This window comes from Coturnix japonica, chromosome 18 (genome assembly GCF_054131305.1).
Source record: "Coturnix japonica strain WE chromosome 18, WE-NBRP24, whole genome shotgun sequence".
In the NCBI taxonomy this organism is placed as follows: Eukaryota; Metazoa; Chordata; class Aves; order Galliformes; family Phasianidae; genus Coturnix; species Coturnix japonica.
Window position 1 is genome coordinate 10,540,073 of NC_140680.1, and position 12,860 is coordinate 10,552,932.

Genomic DNA, 12,860 nt, shown 5'->3' on the forward strand with positions numbered 1-12,860 from the left:
TATTTGTTTTTAAGGAAAATGTAATTTGCAGGTTAAGAAAGAGTGCAGGGGGTCAGGTCTCCTGGGTGTATTCTTCTCGGCTCAGTTACCAACTTCTCCATGAGTTATGAGTGCGATAGGAATTGCATTTAATGACTGCATATAGAGTCCTTTGAGATCTTGGATGAAGCAGGTTATTGATATGCAAAATATTCTTTTGAAGAAGAGTATTTCCTCATACTTTCAGGCATGAGTAAGAAAAACATGAGAGAAGATGACGAAATTCTGGTCCTGCACTGCCAGCTCGAAATGCTCTTCAAGCTGCGCTGGTAAAATTTCACACTCCTCGCGTGACCATTCCTAGGGGACCAAGCAGCACAGAAGCAGGATGTGCAGCTGGCCTTATATCTACTGCAGCTTTCTGCCCCACTCAGGTGTCAGAGTTCTCAACACAGTTGGTATTTCCACCCATCACCCTTTCCTCACTATGAATTAGGCTGTAAATCCGCCACACATACCTCAGGGCAGAATCTCTGTGTCAACAGAACACCTTTGCACAACACCAGAAAATCATTTCCAAGGCCGCTGATGTCAAGATGGGGAAACAGAAACCTAAAGAGTTATTCATGGTCACGGTTGGATGTGTGCATCAGACAGAAGAGCTGACAAGAAGAGGTATTGATGCTACTATGCCATTACCAACAATGAGTAGATAAAACACATCATAAGCAGTGAATGTCAATCCACTTTTTCTTTTTTTAACCATATTTTCTCAAAATCCATCAGAAGTCCTCTTTCTCTTAAGTTGACTGCTGGCAGCGCTATTCCCTTTTGACACTATACTAGCATCTATTTTAGCGCATCAACTGTGCTAGGAAAGATATGTCATGCAGGCCTGTTCCCTGCATTTTTTTTCCAGTCATAAAAAGATGTTACATATTCTCAGAAAACTAAATAAGTGTGATCCTTTCCTGCAGATGTCTTAAAAAAATTTACAAGCCTGCTGTGGTTTTCATCCCATGTCCTAGTGCTTATGTAGCTCTGGTGTACAAATTAATACAGCAGAAGGAAAAAAAATGTATCATTGAAAGATAAGTGACAACATTAGAACCTAGGGAAAATATTCAGATCTGAGTGAAAAAAATAACACCAAACAACTGAAGCATGAAATGAAGCAAAATAACACAGCTGATTTTTATAACTTTGTTTATATATTCTGTGTGTATAGTAAAGAAAAGGTTTCCTGGAATTGTGGGGTAGTTTATTTGACTCAGAGCTATAGTGCTGGCCTAGTCACAGTAGGCATGTGTTTTCCATACATGAGCTCTTTTTATGATTAAATGTATTGAACATGTGTAAAAGGAGCATGGCAACATGAAGCATCTGAAGTTCAGATTATTAAGTAAGTGGTTGCTGGACAGGAATTCACTTTTACCGAGTGTGTTTTAGGTGAGGACAGGAGGAAACAAAGCCATCCAGAGACATGAGTGATGAGAACCCAGGGCCATCTTGAGGCTCCCCAGCCAGGGGGAGTACTGAGTTTTTCTGCACTTGGGATGAGGAGTGGAGTACACACTGATGATTCACAGTTTCTGCCAGGAGATGGGGAGCTGAGAAAGCACCCCCGCAAAGTCAGGGCAAGTTAAGAGGAAAAAAAGGATCCAAAATAATTATATATTTTTTTAATTTCTCCTTCTTCATAGGATATTTTAATGAACTTCATTTTTCCACATTCACATTTATGAAAGCATTAAAATACCATCCATTCATAGGAAATCCCATGTAGCCTTTCTGTATTGTGCTGTCTAAAAATTTCTAGGTGACAACAACAAGATTTACAACAAAATGCCGACACCAAAAATGTTGCCTGAGAAAGAAGTAAAGTCTTGCTAAGGTCCTCATACACTGTAGTCTGTTAGATAATTTCTATTTCAACTTGGGTTTTATTTTGACAGTTGTCACATGAGCTGCTTAGCACCTTTACCACAAAGCAAGGATTAACCTGTAGTCAAGGAGATGCAGACGTTTTCTGAGCCTCCCAATGCATAAAAATAAAAAGCCAAGCAATCTACCACTGTCATACTTCACCTTTGTGTGATTTTATAAATGCAGGCAAGGGGGAAAGCATTACACTTTGCCCCCAGGTTCAGACTGATTGGTAAGAATCTCAGACACTTTAAGTAGGCGCCACAAATTGTGTAAGCTCTGACCTGCTGGCTCACTGCCTAGTTCACATGACAGAGATATCTGATGGTTTTGGCAAGGCAGATTGAGGTGGAAAGGTGCCTAGAAACCAATAGAAACAGAGCAACCATCCTACAGGTTCTGAAAGGGAGACTAACAGGTATGTAGGGTGCTGTTCTATACTCTCTAGGGAAGAGGGAAGGAGTGGGTTTTTTATTGTAATAAATACAATTGACACCTTTCCTACCGTATAGATGGAAAACAAAAGGAGTACTCTAATATAACTGAAGACAGAGGGCCTCTTCAAAGAAAAAAGAGGAAAAAACACCATGAACATGTTCCCCTTGTCTACCCTTTCTCAGACTCTTCCTTTTGGCTCTCGTGTTGATAACTGCATTGTTTTCTTCCAGATTTCTTCTTTGCTATGCTTACTATGAGGCAATTGACTGAGAGTTTAGCTACTATTAGAAAATGAAAGACGAAAAGATAATTAGGAATTGGGATGTCAAAGAGGAAGAGTTATTTGCTGAGTGATATATTGATGAATAATTTTATATTAATGTTCTTGCACACACTGAGGTCATATTACTAACAAGAAGTTCATACCAAAGCATTTCAGAAAGAAGCTTTGTTCTAATTATGTTTGAATAGGTACGTACTACAACTGAGTAGCATCAAGCTGTTTGTCTGACTTCTCCTACCACAAGAGCTTAGTTTAAAAATTCTGTTTCCTTCTGCCATATTTATTTAATCTATGTGTAAAATTTGTAAAATAGAGCCATTAGAAAATGAATCCTTAAAGCATCTTACAAGATATGTAACAAAAAATATTCACCAATGGACTCCCCTCTGCTATTTGTATTTATACTGCTGTGGTGCCTGAGGCCCCAGCTGAGATCAAGGCCCCAGTGGTGGCCAGTGTACAACTAGATAATGAGAGACAGGTTTCCCTCACTGCCCCACAATAACAAAAAAAAAAATTAAATAGGCCGAGAAAAGATGGCTGAAGAAATAGATAGCAGAAAAGAGCCCACTTCTCCTATTTCTAAGTCAAGGACCTCATCAAGGAGACTATTTAAGCATTTATCCAAAATATTATTGTGAGGTACTCATCAGGAAAGAGACTTAGATGATCCTGACACAGGAGCTCTGACAGCCACAGGGCATAGAGGCAGCAAGTTCCTAAGTCACATCTTCCCTGTCAAATGTCTGAAATGTGAGTTTGTGAACAAAAATACATTCTCAATTCTCTCAGCCACTGATTCATAGTGAAAGAAGCTGGTCCCAATCTGAGACACTGTGCACCAAAATAGTTGATCTTACCTGGCAATACATTGCATCAGACAAGAGCAGAAAGGTAACATCCAGACTATCTTCAAGGACTGTGAGGTCTGTAAAGCTCAGGTTACTAACAAGACATCATTACTAATTCTTTCCACTGCTTAGTTTTGATTTAGAAAATCATTTGTAGACAATGATAATTCATCTACTTAAGTTCTTAAATAGAAACCCACAAATTGTGCAATTGATTCTGTCATGCCTGAGACAACAAGGCTGCCTTAAGATTTATCTCAAAAGATTATAACATATAGTTGGCAAAATATCAATTCCTTATTATTCCTATTTGCTTGGGGGAGGGGGTTAAATTGGAGTAAAGGTCAACCATGCATAACAGCAATTTAGTGTGATACCAATATTATTACAAATATTTTATCACAGAAGCAGATCTACTAAACTCCAAAAGGTCAGCTTTCATGTTAAATTTGCATAAAATGAAAAAAATATATATATTGCATAGAAATTTCATGTAATTTCTATAATTGGGCTCTGCTCACTTTCAGAAAAAAATCATGTGAAATATATCATAAGTCATCATCATTTGCTCTCAATAGGACATTTGTACTGTCTAGAAGACTTCTTCTTTTACTGGGATAATCAGAGAGAGGAAAAGCCTTTCATGTGAGAGAAGACTCAAAGAGCTTTACTTGTTTAATCAGAGTGAATCAAGCAAGATTTAGTGAGGAAGAGCATGTAACTGTTCCCTATAAAGATTGCAGTTTACAGAGAGGGAAGAGTAAATGTTGGAATAAAACAATAAGAAAGTATGGTAATAAATCATCCATGAGTGAACCTAGTGGTAATTGTGCCTAGCTGTCAACAAAGTCACATTCCAAAAGAAGACTGTATTTGTAAAATGAAAGCTTCAAGCTTAACTACCTTTAAAATAAAGATTGGTAAATTCATTGGATTAATTAAAGCATGGGGTTTTCTGTGACAGTAGCAATCTGAGCTAAATAATCTAGATCTTTCTCCTTGTCCACAATATAGCTAGTACCAACAGCTGTTTTGCAGGAGAGCAAAGCAAGAATTCTTCTTTCTTAATAGCTGCCAAGGCTTCATATCTTTTGAATTAGATGTTTTTTAAAGAACATGGTCATTCAACAGTGTACAAATTAATACTTCATCATGACTGAGATCAATATGAAATGGCAGCCAGTCTGAGATGTGGAATTTGCGTGGCATTCCCTGGGGAATTCTCTATGTTTGCTGTTTTGGCAGCTTCTACCACAGAAGGAACTTTCAGTTACTAAGAAAAACATGGGGAAAAAAAATGACCATGAGGCCCATAAAATGGATTCAAATATAGCCCTTGTATAAGATTCCCATGAATTTTAATTTAATGGAGAATGTCTGTAAGATTCTATTTACTATTTCAGGATGAGGAAAGTGAGGCAAAATGTATTGAAGAATCTATTCCTTCTTAATTAAATGTATTTAAGCATCTATTCCTTCTTTATTTTAAGTTCCATAAGATGAATTCCTTTCCTTATAAGTTCTTGGAAAATTAATTCTGCCATCAAAAACTGCTGCATTTACAGAGAAAAAGATCTAGCAAGCACAAGAAAATTAACAAACCTACATGCACGTGAAACTTTCAACAGTAAACATGTAACAATGAGAAGCATTGTCATGGCATGGGCCTTTAAGTGCATTTGACATTCATGAAGAATAGAGACCCCTAGCTTTCCATGTGACTTTTTAAAACAGCTTTCAATAAAGAACAAAAATAGCCTTTTGCTTTCTAGCTTTCTTACCAAGTGACAACTCCACACGTTTTTTGCCTTGCTGTTTTGTTTTTACTGTAAAATATAGTGGCCATCCCCCAGCTTCAACTATTGAGATGCTCTTCATTTTGTAGGGTGACAGTTGTGCATGGCCATCCAGAACATGGATTGTATTTCACATTGCTAATGCCACCGCTGTAACACACCACCCAGTGCCTCACTGTGCTACATCCACTGTTTGTACTGCATAAATGTTCAGCAAGCGTCGATGAATGTCAATGGCTGCCATTTCTTCTGTGTGGAGGAATTGAGTTCCAAACCTTTGCTTCTTATGCACTTCCATGTCAGATGCCATTGTGTCATACTGCTCCTCTGCTGCCATCTATCATACAGCAACAAAATGTAATGGAATAGAAATGGCAGAAAGATTCATCTTCTACTGCCATACCAGCAATATCAGCTTCTGACATCATAGGCCGACATAATAAACTCGGAGGTATTACTTTCAGAGCAGCCCTCATAAAATTAGTAGTTTAGTATTAGTGCATAAAAGTACTTAAAAGACCTAGAGCCAAAAAATAAAAAGTAAAAGGGAGTGAGAGAGGAAAAAAATGAAATGTATAGGCTTTTTGTGATATCATCATAGGTGAATGAAGAATCAAAACAAAAATAGCTGTTTGAAGCTGCCAGTGTTAATTGTTGGGTGAGATGTGAGGTGTACAATAAACAGAGAGAGAAAAATCATTTAGCACTCAGTCAGCTGCACATCATAGGTGTCTTTAGGACACTTGTTCCTAGGGCCTGATATGTTCACTTTCCAGGGGTTATTCAATCCTAGGCAAGTTGTAAAGCTTTGTCAACCTTTAATCTTGAACACAATATTGGGTATTCCCTTACCAAACCCTCACAGTGCTAGGATGCTTTTTTAAATCTAAATAGTTCTCCAATCCTGAGGAAGAAACTTCAATTACCAAGAATGGTGACTTGAGTTCTAATAAATGTGGATGCATTCACTCTGACTCTTTTCTATTTTTGCTTGTTTGTTTTCTCCGTATTTGTTGGAGAACAGAACTTTTCCAGTCTTAACTGAAATTAATTCACGTGCTCAACAATCAGTCAAAATGAAGACAGAAATAGACATATGAAGAGAAAGTACAGATTTATTTGTTAAAAAAAAAATAGACAAAAAATAATATTAAATAACATTCGGGGTTTGACACAGAAAACACTAAAACAAGTAGGCAAGTTTTTCATTTGAAACAAATGTTTGTGCAAAAGCTGTTTCAATGCAGTGTGCGATAGCGTTGGGTGAGATAAATCACAGCATACATATTGCAAAAGAAATCTTGTATCAAAAGTTCTCAAACATTTCCACTCAAGGAAATAGATTTTCTCATGGATAACGCTTTTCATTCTTGACTTTAAAATAGCTGATCTATCTAGGGTAATTTGCTTGTATATTAATAAAAAGTGTAAACAGGAAACAATTGATGCTATTTTACTTTGTTAATTAAATTTAGTGGGGAGAAACTAGGAAAGGTCACTGAATGTGATCTCCTTGAAACCTCAGAGAGGAACAGACATAGAGATAGAACACCATCAAAATCAGTAAGAGCCTATAGGACAGTAAAACAGATAAAGTGAGTGAACATAGTATAAGCAAATGAAGCACAGGGTACCTCTTCTCCTGGATTCATAGACTATTATTTATAAGCAGAGATTGGTGGATCTAAAACATTTTTTCTTCTCTTCATTGTGAGTCAAGGGAGTAGCATTTAAGTAGCAAGGCCCTTTGTAGAGAGAAATGCCATGTGAGAAATTAAGTCTTTGAGTTACCCAAAGAGCTGGAATTTTACAATACTGCAATTTTGCTTCAAGGGGTCTTAGCTTTTATTGGATGATCCCTGGGTAGGAGTAAAGTAAAATATAGTCTTGGCAAGAAAATGGTATAACGTAAGAGGAAAAAACAATGGTGCAGGAGTCCATGGCAAAAAATCAAAGACAAGAGTTGTTACACTCATCAGACTGAAAGGAGTGAGGAAAAAAAGCAGTAGCAGCGGGACATATCTGAAAATAGACTCGTTTTTGTATTCTGTTATACCCAGTAAGTCATACTGGCAGTATTATAACAAAGTTTTTGTCTTGACAATTCATTTACCCACAGTGACATAAAAAATGAATACTGGCACATTCCTTATTTCTTGGCTTGTATCTGACATTAACTAATTAATTAACTAATAAAATATCGCTAATTGCAGAGGCAGTGGTACAAGCCAAAGTTCTAGAATATTTATTTTGATAGCAGATAGCACTGCAAATCACTGCTGAGCACTAAAATTGGAGGGTAATCTGATGTGTTTTGCAGACAGAAATGCTTGCCTGACAGAGCATCACATTAATGAGGCAAACTACGACTTTTGCACAGTGGAGAGATCAAGACGTAAATATCAGGGTGTAACCCTGCAGAGGAAAATCCTCTAAAGACTTGTTGAAAGATGTGGTATCAAATGAATTGCTTACTTCTTACAGACTGCTTTGATATTTATTGGTTCAAATTGCTCTACTGACTCACTCTTGCATAAGCTTTCATGCCCCATTTTAATCTTGACATTTTGGGAAGCCAATCTGAGGCAGTGTAATGACTGGGTTTACAAAGGATCAAAATGAAAAAGGAGAAGCTGGGCTGTAATAATTATAGTGTGTGCAAAAAAAAATACATGGAGAGAACAGAGTAGGAATGATCATACAGCAATAAGCTGAGTGTTAACGCTAAGGTATTTAGAAAACAGCACTCACTTTGGGAAATTAGGCAGTACTTTGCTTGGCTTTTAAAGTACCAAACAGTCATTTAGTATATGTTTGTGCTGGGGGAGAGGGTGGAATGAATCTTCTTCTCTACTCAATCTCCTGAAGTTGTGTAGCTATGTTGAGGGTCATCGCTCAGGAAATAAACTCTATTATCTCACTGTCTGAATTCAGGGTACATAGGAAAATAAAGGAAGATAAGAGGTACAAAATGTGCTGAAACCAACTTTACCCCTCCAAAACACATGATCCAGCTCTAGAGATTTCACCTCTCTTTCTCATTGTTACAGCATGTCAAATATACTGCTCAAAACCAAGCCTAATGAGTGGTAACTTGGAGAGCTGGTGAGATTCAGCTAACTGCATTCTACAATGGTGGTGGTGTATGTGAGAAAGGTATCCGTAAGATACTCAGGAAAATTCTGTCTTACTGCAACTTAGGAAAGGTGTGTTTTGGGTAAAAGAAGGCAGCGTGAAGCCAGTTCTATTTTAATGTCTTCCACTTACCTCTGTGATATTATATCCCATCCTATCTCCACTCCCTGATAAATGAGTAAGGGTGACAGTTGGGTTTAGAACAAAGTGCATCCAGCATCAAGACTGCAGGGCTAATAGCTTTCCTGTCATAAACACTTTGAGTAGGGGAAAATACCAACATATTTGCAATATTAGTAAACAAAAGATTCAAAGCAGACACTGAAGCCCACAAGGACAGTGATTCATTGCCTTTGGAATTCATGCCAATTTTAATTTTCACCTGAACAATAACCATAGTTGGTAGAGTGACTGTAGCAGTCTGCAGCTCCCTCTCTACCACTTCTTGGTTTCATTGTCTGGACATGAATTTCAGAGCTGAAACAGTGAGAATGAAATCAGAAATAGCTGTGGTTAATCCATTCATTTAGAGAAAGATATGTGCTTTTGCATTCAGAACAAACGTGCCTTCTTGGGACTATTTGTACACTTTATTTTCCATTGTGCACACTGGATCTTGGCTTTCATTATGCATGTCACAGTTTTGTCTGCTAGATCTGTTCATCACAAATGCAGCAATATCTTGCAGCAGACCGAATCCACAACACAGTCAGATTGTTTGCTGTTTCTTGTTATTTTGTGTAGAATCTGCTAATTTCTCTTTAAAATGTAGGCTACAAGAGCAATGACCTTTTAAGATTTGCTTTTCTGTTTTACGTTTGTCTAAAACTGGTTTCTTGAATTACATAGTGACCAGTTTTCAGGACAAGTAACTCACGTAGACTAAACAGGGATGGAAATATTTCAGTATTCATCTTTGGAGAAGATTAAGATCACTAAAAATGGAGATGAATTTGGAGTAGTCAATTGACCTTAGATATCTACAGCAAAACAAAACACAGCAAGATGTGGAAATAAATGGTTGTTTGATTATGATTTTTTTTCCATTTTAACAGAAATCGAGTACTATATTCTCGTTAGTGCTGTTAGCTAGGAACAGCTACTTTAAATCTGTGTGAGCAGAATAGCAAGACCAACTCACACTAAGTCTGCTTTTACCTGTTTTGACATTACTGCACATCAAGATCAAATGTATTATGAACTAACATCAACTGTCAGAAAAGCAGGAAAATGCCACAATTTTCAGCACCAGATCTTGATGGTTCACCAAGAACCACATGGTTATTGATTACACCTTGAATGGTTAAGAATTCTTCCTAGAAGTTCTTCAAGCATTAAATACCATTGACCTGTATTTAATATACAATGATGTTGCTCTAGATCTAGGCTGGGCTTGATTTCTTTTCTTCCAGATGCTCTCACCTCCCTGCAAAGTCATGATTAATCTGTTCTGATTTCTTTCTTAGATGCAGAATTGTGTCTCCACAGAAAACAAAAGGGTCTGTCACAAGAAAAACTGAATCAAATTCTCCAGGAGTTTTTCAGTTCAATTAAGCTGTAGGATAGTCCGTATCATAGGTGCGAATCTCCCTTGTACATTATAGGACAACAGACAGGGATATGGCAAAAGGTAAAGCTAGGAATTATGTCTTTAAGGGCTCATTGTAATCTAATTTTATTGGTGGTACCCTCCCCAACATAATGAACTTTGATGAAATAATGAAGTAGTTGTGGCGCCTGTGAAACTGAGCAGGCAGCTCTGCCAGTTAAAGACCTCCCATGAACACAATCACCCGGGCAACAACTCTGGGCTGCAGTGAAGCCAGAAACTCTGGCAAGTCAGCTCTTCCATCTCTTAACTCCTTGCAATTCTGCTTTTTGAGACTTGGGGGATGAAAAAAAAGAGAGAAGGAGAAATGAAGAAGAAAAGAAAAAGATCATCTACTTAAGTCTGTGGCTGAAGGATACATAAAAAAATAAATTCTGTCGGAATCTACTGAATTGTTTAAAATGACTCCAAGTTCAGCAGCCAGCAAAGTTACAGAAACCATAAGGCTGGCTCTGCCACTGGATAAGTTCAAATATCTAAGGAAATGAATACAAGGAAGACTTTAAATAGCAATATTTTTTAATTCGGCAAGATTTCCACCCCCTGCTAGACTTGGAGAGAGTGCAACAGATGGTTACAGGGATCTGTACATTTATCATTGTTATTTTTAAGAAGTTGGATCTGTGGAACACAAACATTTAATAATGGATATAATTAAATTCTTTGCTAGTTAGTTTGACTCGAGTCAATTGGCACTGTAATGCCATTTCATTTACATAAAATGTATAGTAATTGCGGTTCGGAGAACTGATTTTACAGAGCTGGAACTACAGATGGAATAAAGATAAAAGAAAACAGAGTTAACAACACCTCTATGATCTCAGATAATGTCTCATATTTGGAGCTTAGGTATTCAAACTCTAATCTTTATAATCAGACTCAGGTCCAAATCAGCTAGAAACACGAGCATTTTCTGTATGACTAATGACTTTGGGCACTCCAATTTCCAGATGATTAAATGATGATGTTTTCAAGTGACCTGCTTTTGATAGTTGTTATTAAAGTAAGTCTGAAAATTAGACTCCCCTAGTGGTGGAAACCCCATGGCATCAATGAATTACATGAGATTTCTACCACCGTGATGATGAACTGATGACCAAATTTTCAGTGAATACAAAGCTGCCTTTGAAAATTTTACCTAGAGTTGATCTCGATGTTTAATCTGAAAATCATTTAACTGGTCTATCTCTGCACACAAACAAATTCTTATTTTGGTTGAAACTGTAGCACCACCCTGTTTGTTTTTTTAAACAAACACTGATTTATTTTAAGACAATAAGGCTGATGAAAGCAGAATGTAATTGCTTATTGGTAGGAATTTTTATTTAGAAAGCAGCTTTCTTTAAAATTCTGCTTCTCAGTGACTCTTGAGATATCGGCCTCTGAAAGTAGACAAATATAAATTGGAGTAAAATCACAGCCAGGTTTGCTGGGTATGCTCAGCGTATCAATCCCCACTAGAGCTCCTTAGGTTCTGGGTCTTCCTGAGGCCACACAGTCTTGCATTCATCGATAAACATGTCAGTTGCTCCCACACAAAGGTTTGGAAGCCTTTCAAGGGATTAAATCATCGTTCTCCCACTCAGCAGAAGGTTCAGCTATATCAGTGTGTGTACAGCTACTTCTATGTGTATTTATACAGGACTGTATGTGAGTTAGGATATGGGTATCCAGGATTTGTGCCATTCTACGAAGTTACAGATTAGACCCAAGCTAACTAGATTGTTATGGATCTGGGACTAGTCATTACACTGATCTTGTGGTTACGGAGCAGGAGGTTGTGCCTTCTCCACCATAAATCTCTGATTGCTAGTGAAGGCTTTTGGATGTCTGTGGCAATGGATTAGTGACTTGGTTTCTCATTGCCTGCATGTCAGTGACATCCATTTTCTGTTTTTACTGGGACAACTCAAATTGACCATCCAAATTAAACTGCAAAAGCAGGATGTGAGGCTATTGTGTAGGCTCTAAGCCAGTGCTCATCAGCAGTCAATAGAGAAGCAGCTCCCATATACCTCTTTTACCTGAAGAAACTAAAAGTACATGGTGCCCTTTTAATCTGGAAACAAAAGAGAACAAAGGCAAACAAATGGAGACCAAATTATCTAGCCTTGAGATCTGAATTTACTCCATATTGAACTTCTGGTACCTACTTAATGAGCCCATGCTGTTGCTCGCTAGTGAATGAGAACAAAGAAAAGTGACTCATGCTGCCTTGTTATTGTTACATAATCTATACAAGTAATTTATTTTTATGGCTAATTACTGGATTAGTAAGGTATATTGGAAATGTAGGGAGATGTGGCAGAAGGAGTTACAGGAGATTCAAAGGTCTGTAAAACTGTACAAAAATATCTGTCAGTACAACCTGCAGAAAAATCTACATAAAGCATGACTGCTTTCAGGGTTGGTCACTTGTGTTAACACCTCAAAGTGCAGCTGGATTCCATTCAGCCTCAGTAGGCCTTTGTCCTTACATTTGTCTTTTTTTGCAGTGACAAAACTCCCTTTATTTCACCTCTGTGAATACCTTCTGCCCTTACCTGCTGGGGAAACCTGGAGTTGGTAATTGTTCCTTCTCACATGATTACACAGGGCCATTTCTATAGCCTCTCAAGATCCCTGCTGCATTACTCACCACAGAGTTGTGAGAATAAAGGATGTAAACCTTCCCAACCACTGTCAAACTACTAGAGATTGGTTTATGTCATTTATAAAACAGTAGAAATAATAATCATTCTGAAGTGTCTGGATGCATCTAACTATGTACTAGATACGCAAGTATGCATTTGAAGCTGCAAAAATCCTTTGGTCATGAAATGACCTACATTTGGATTACATGC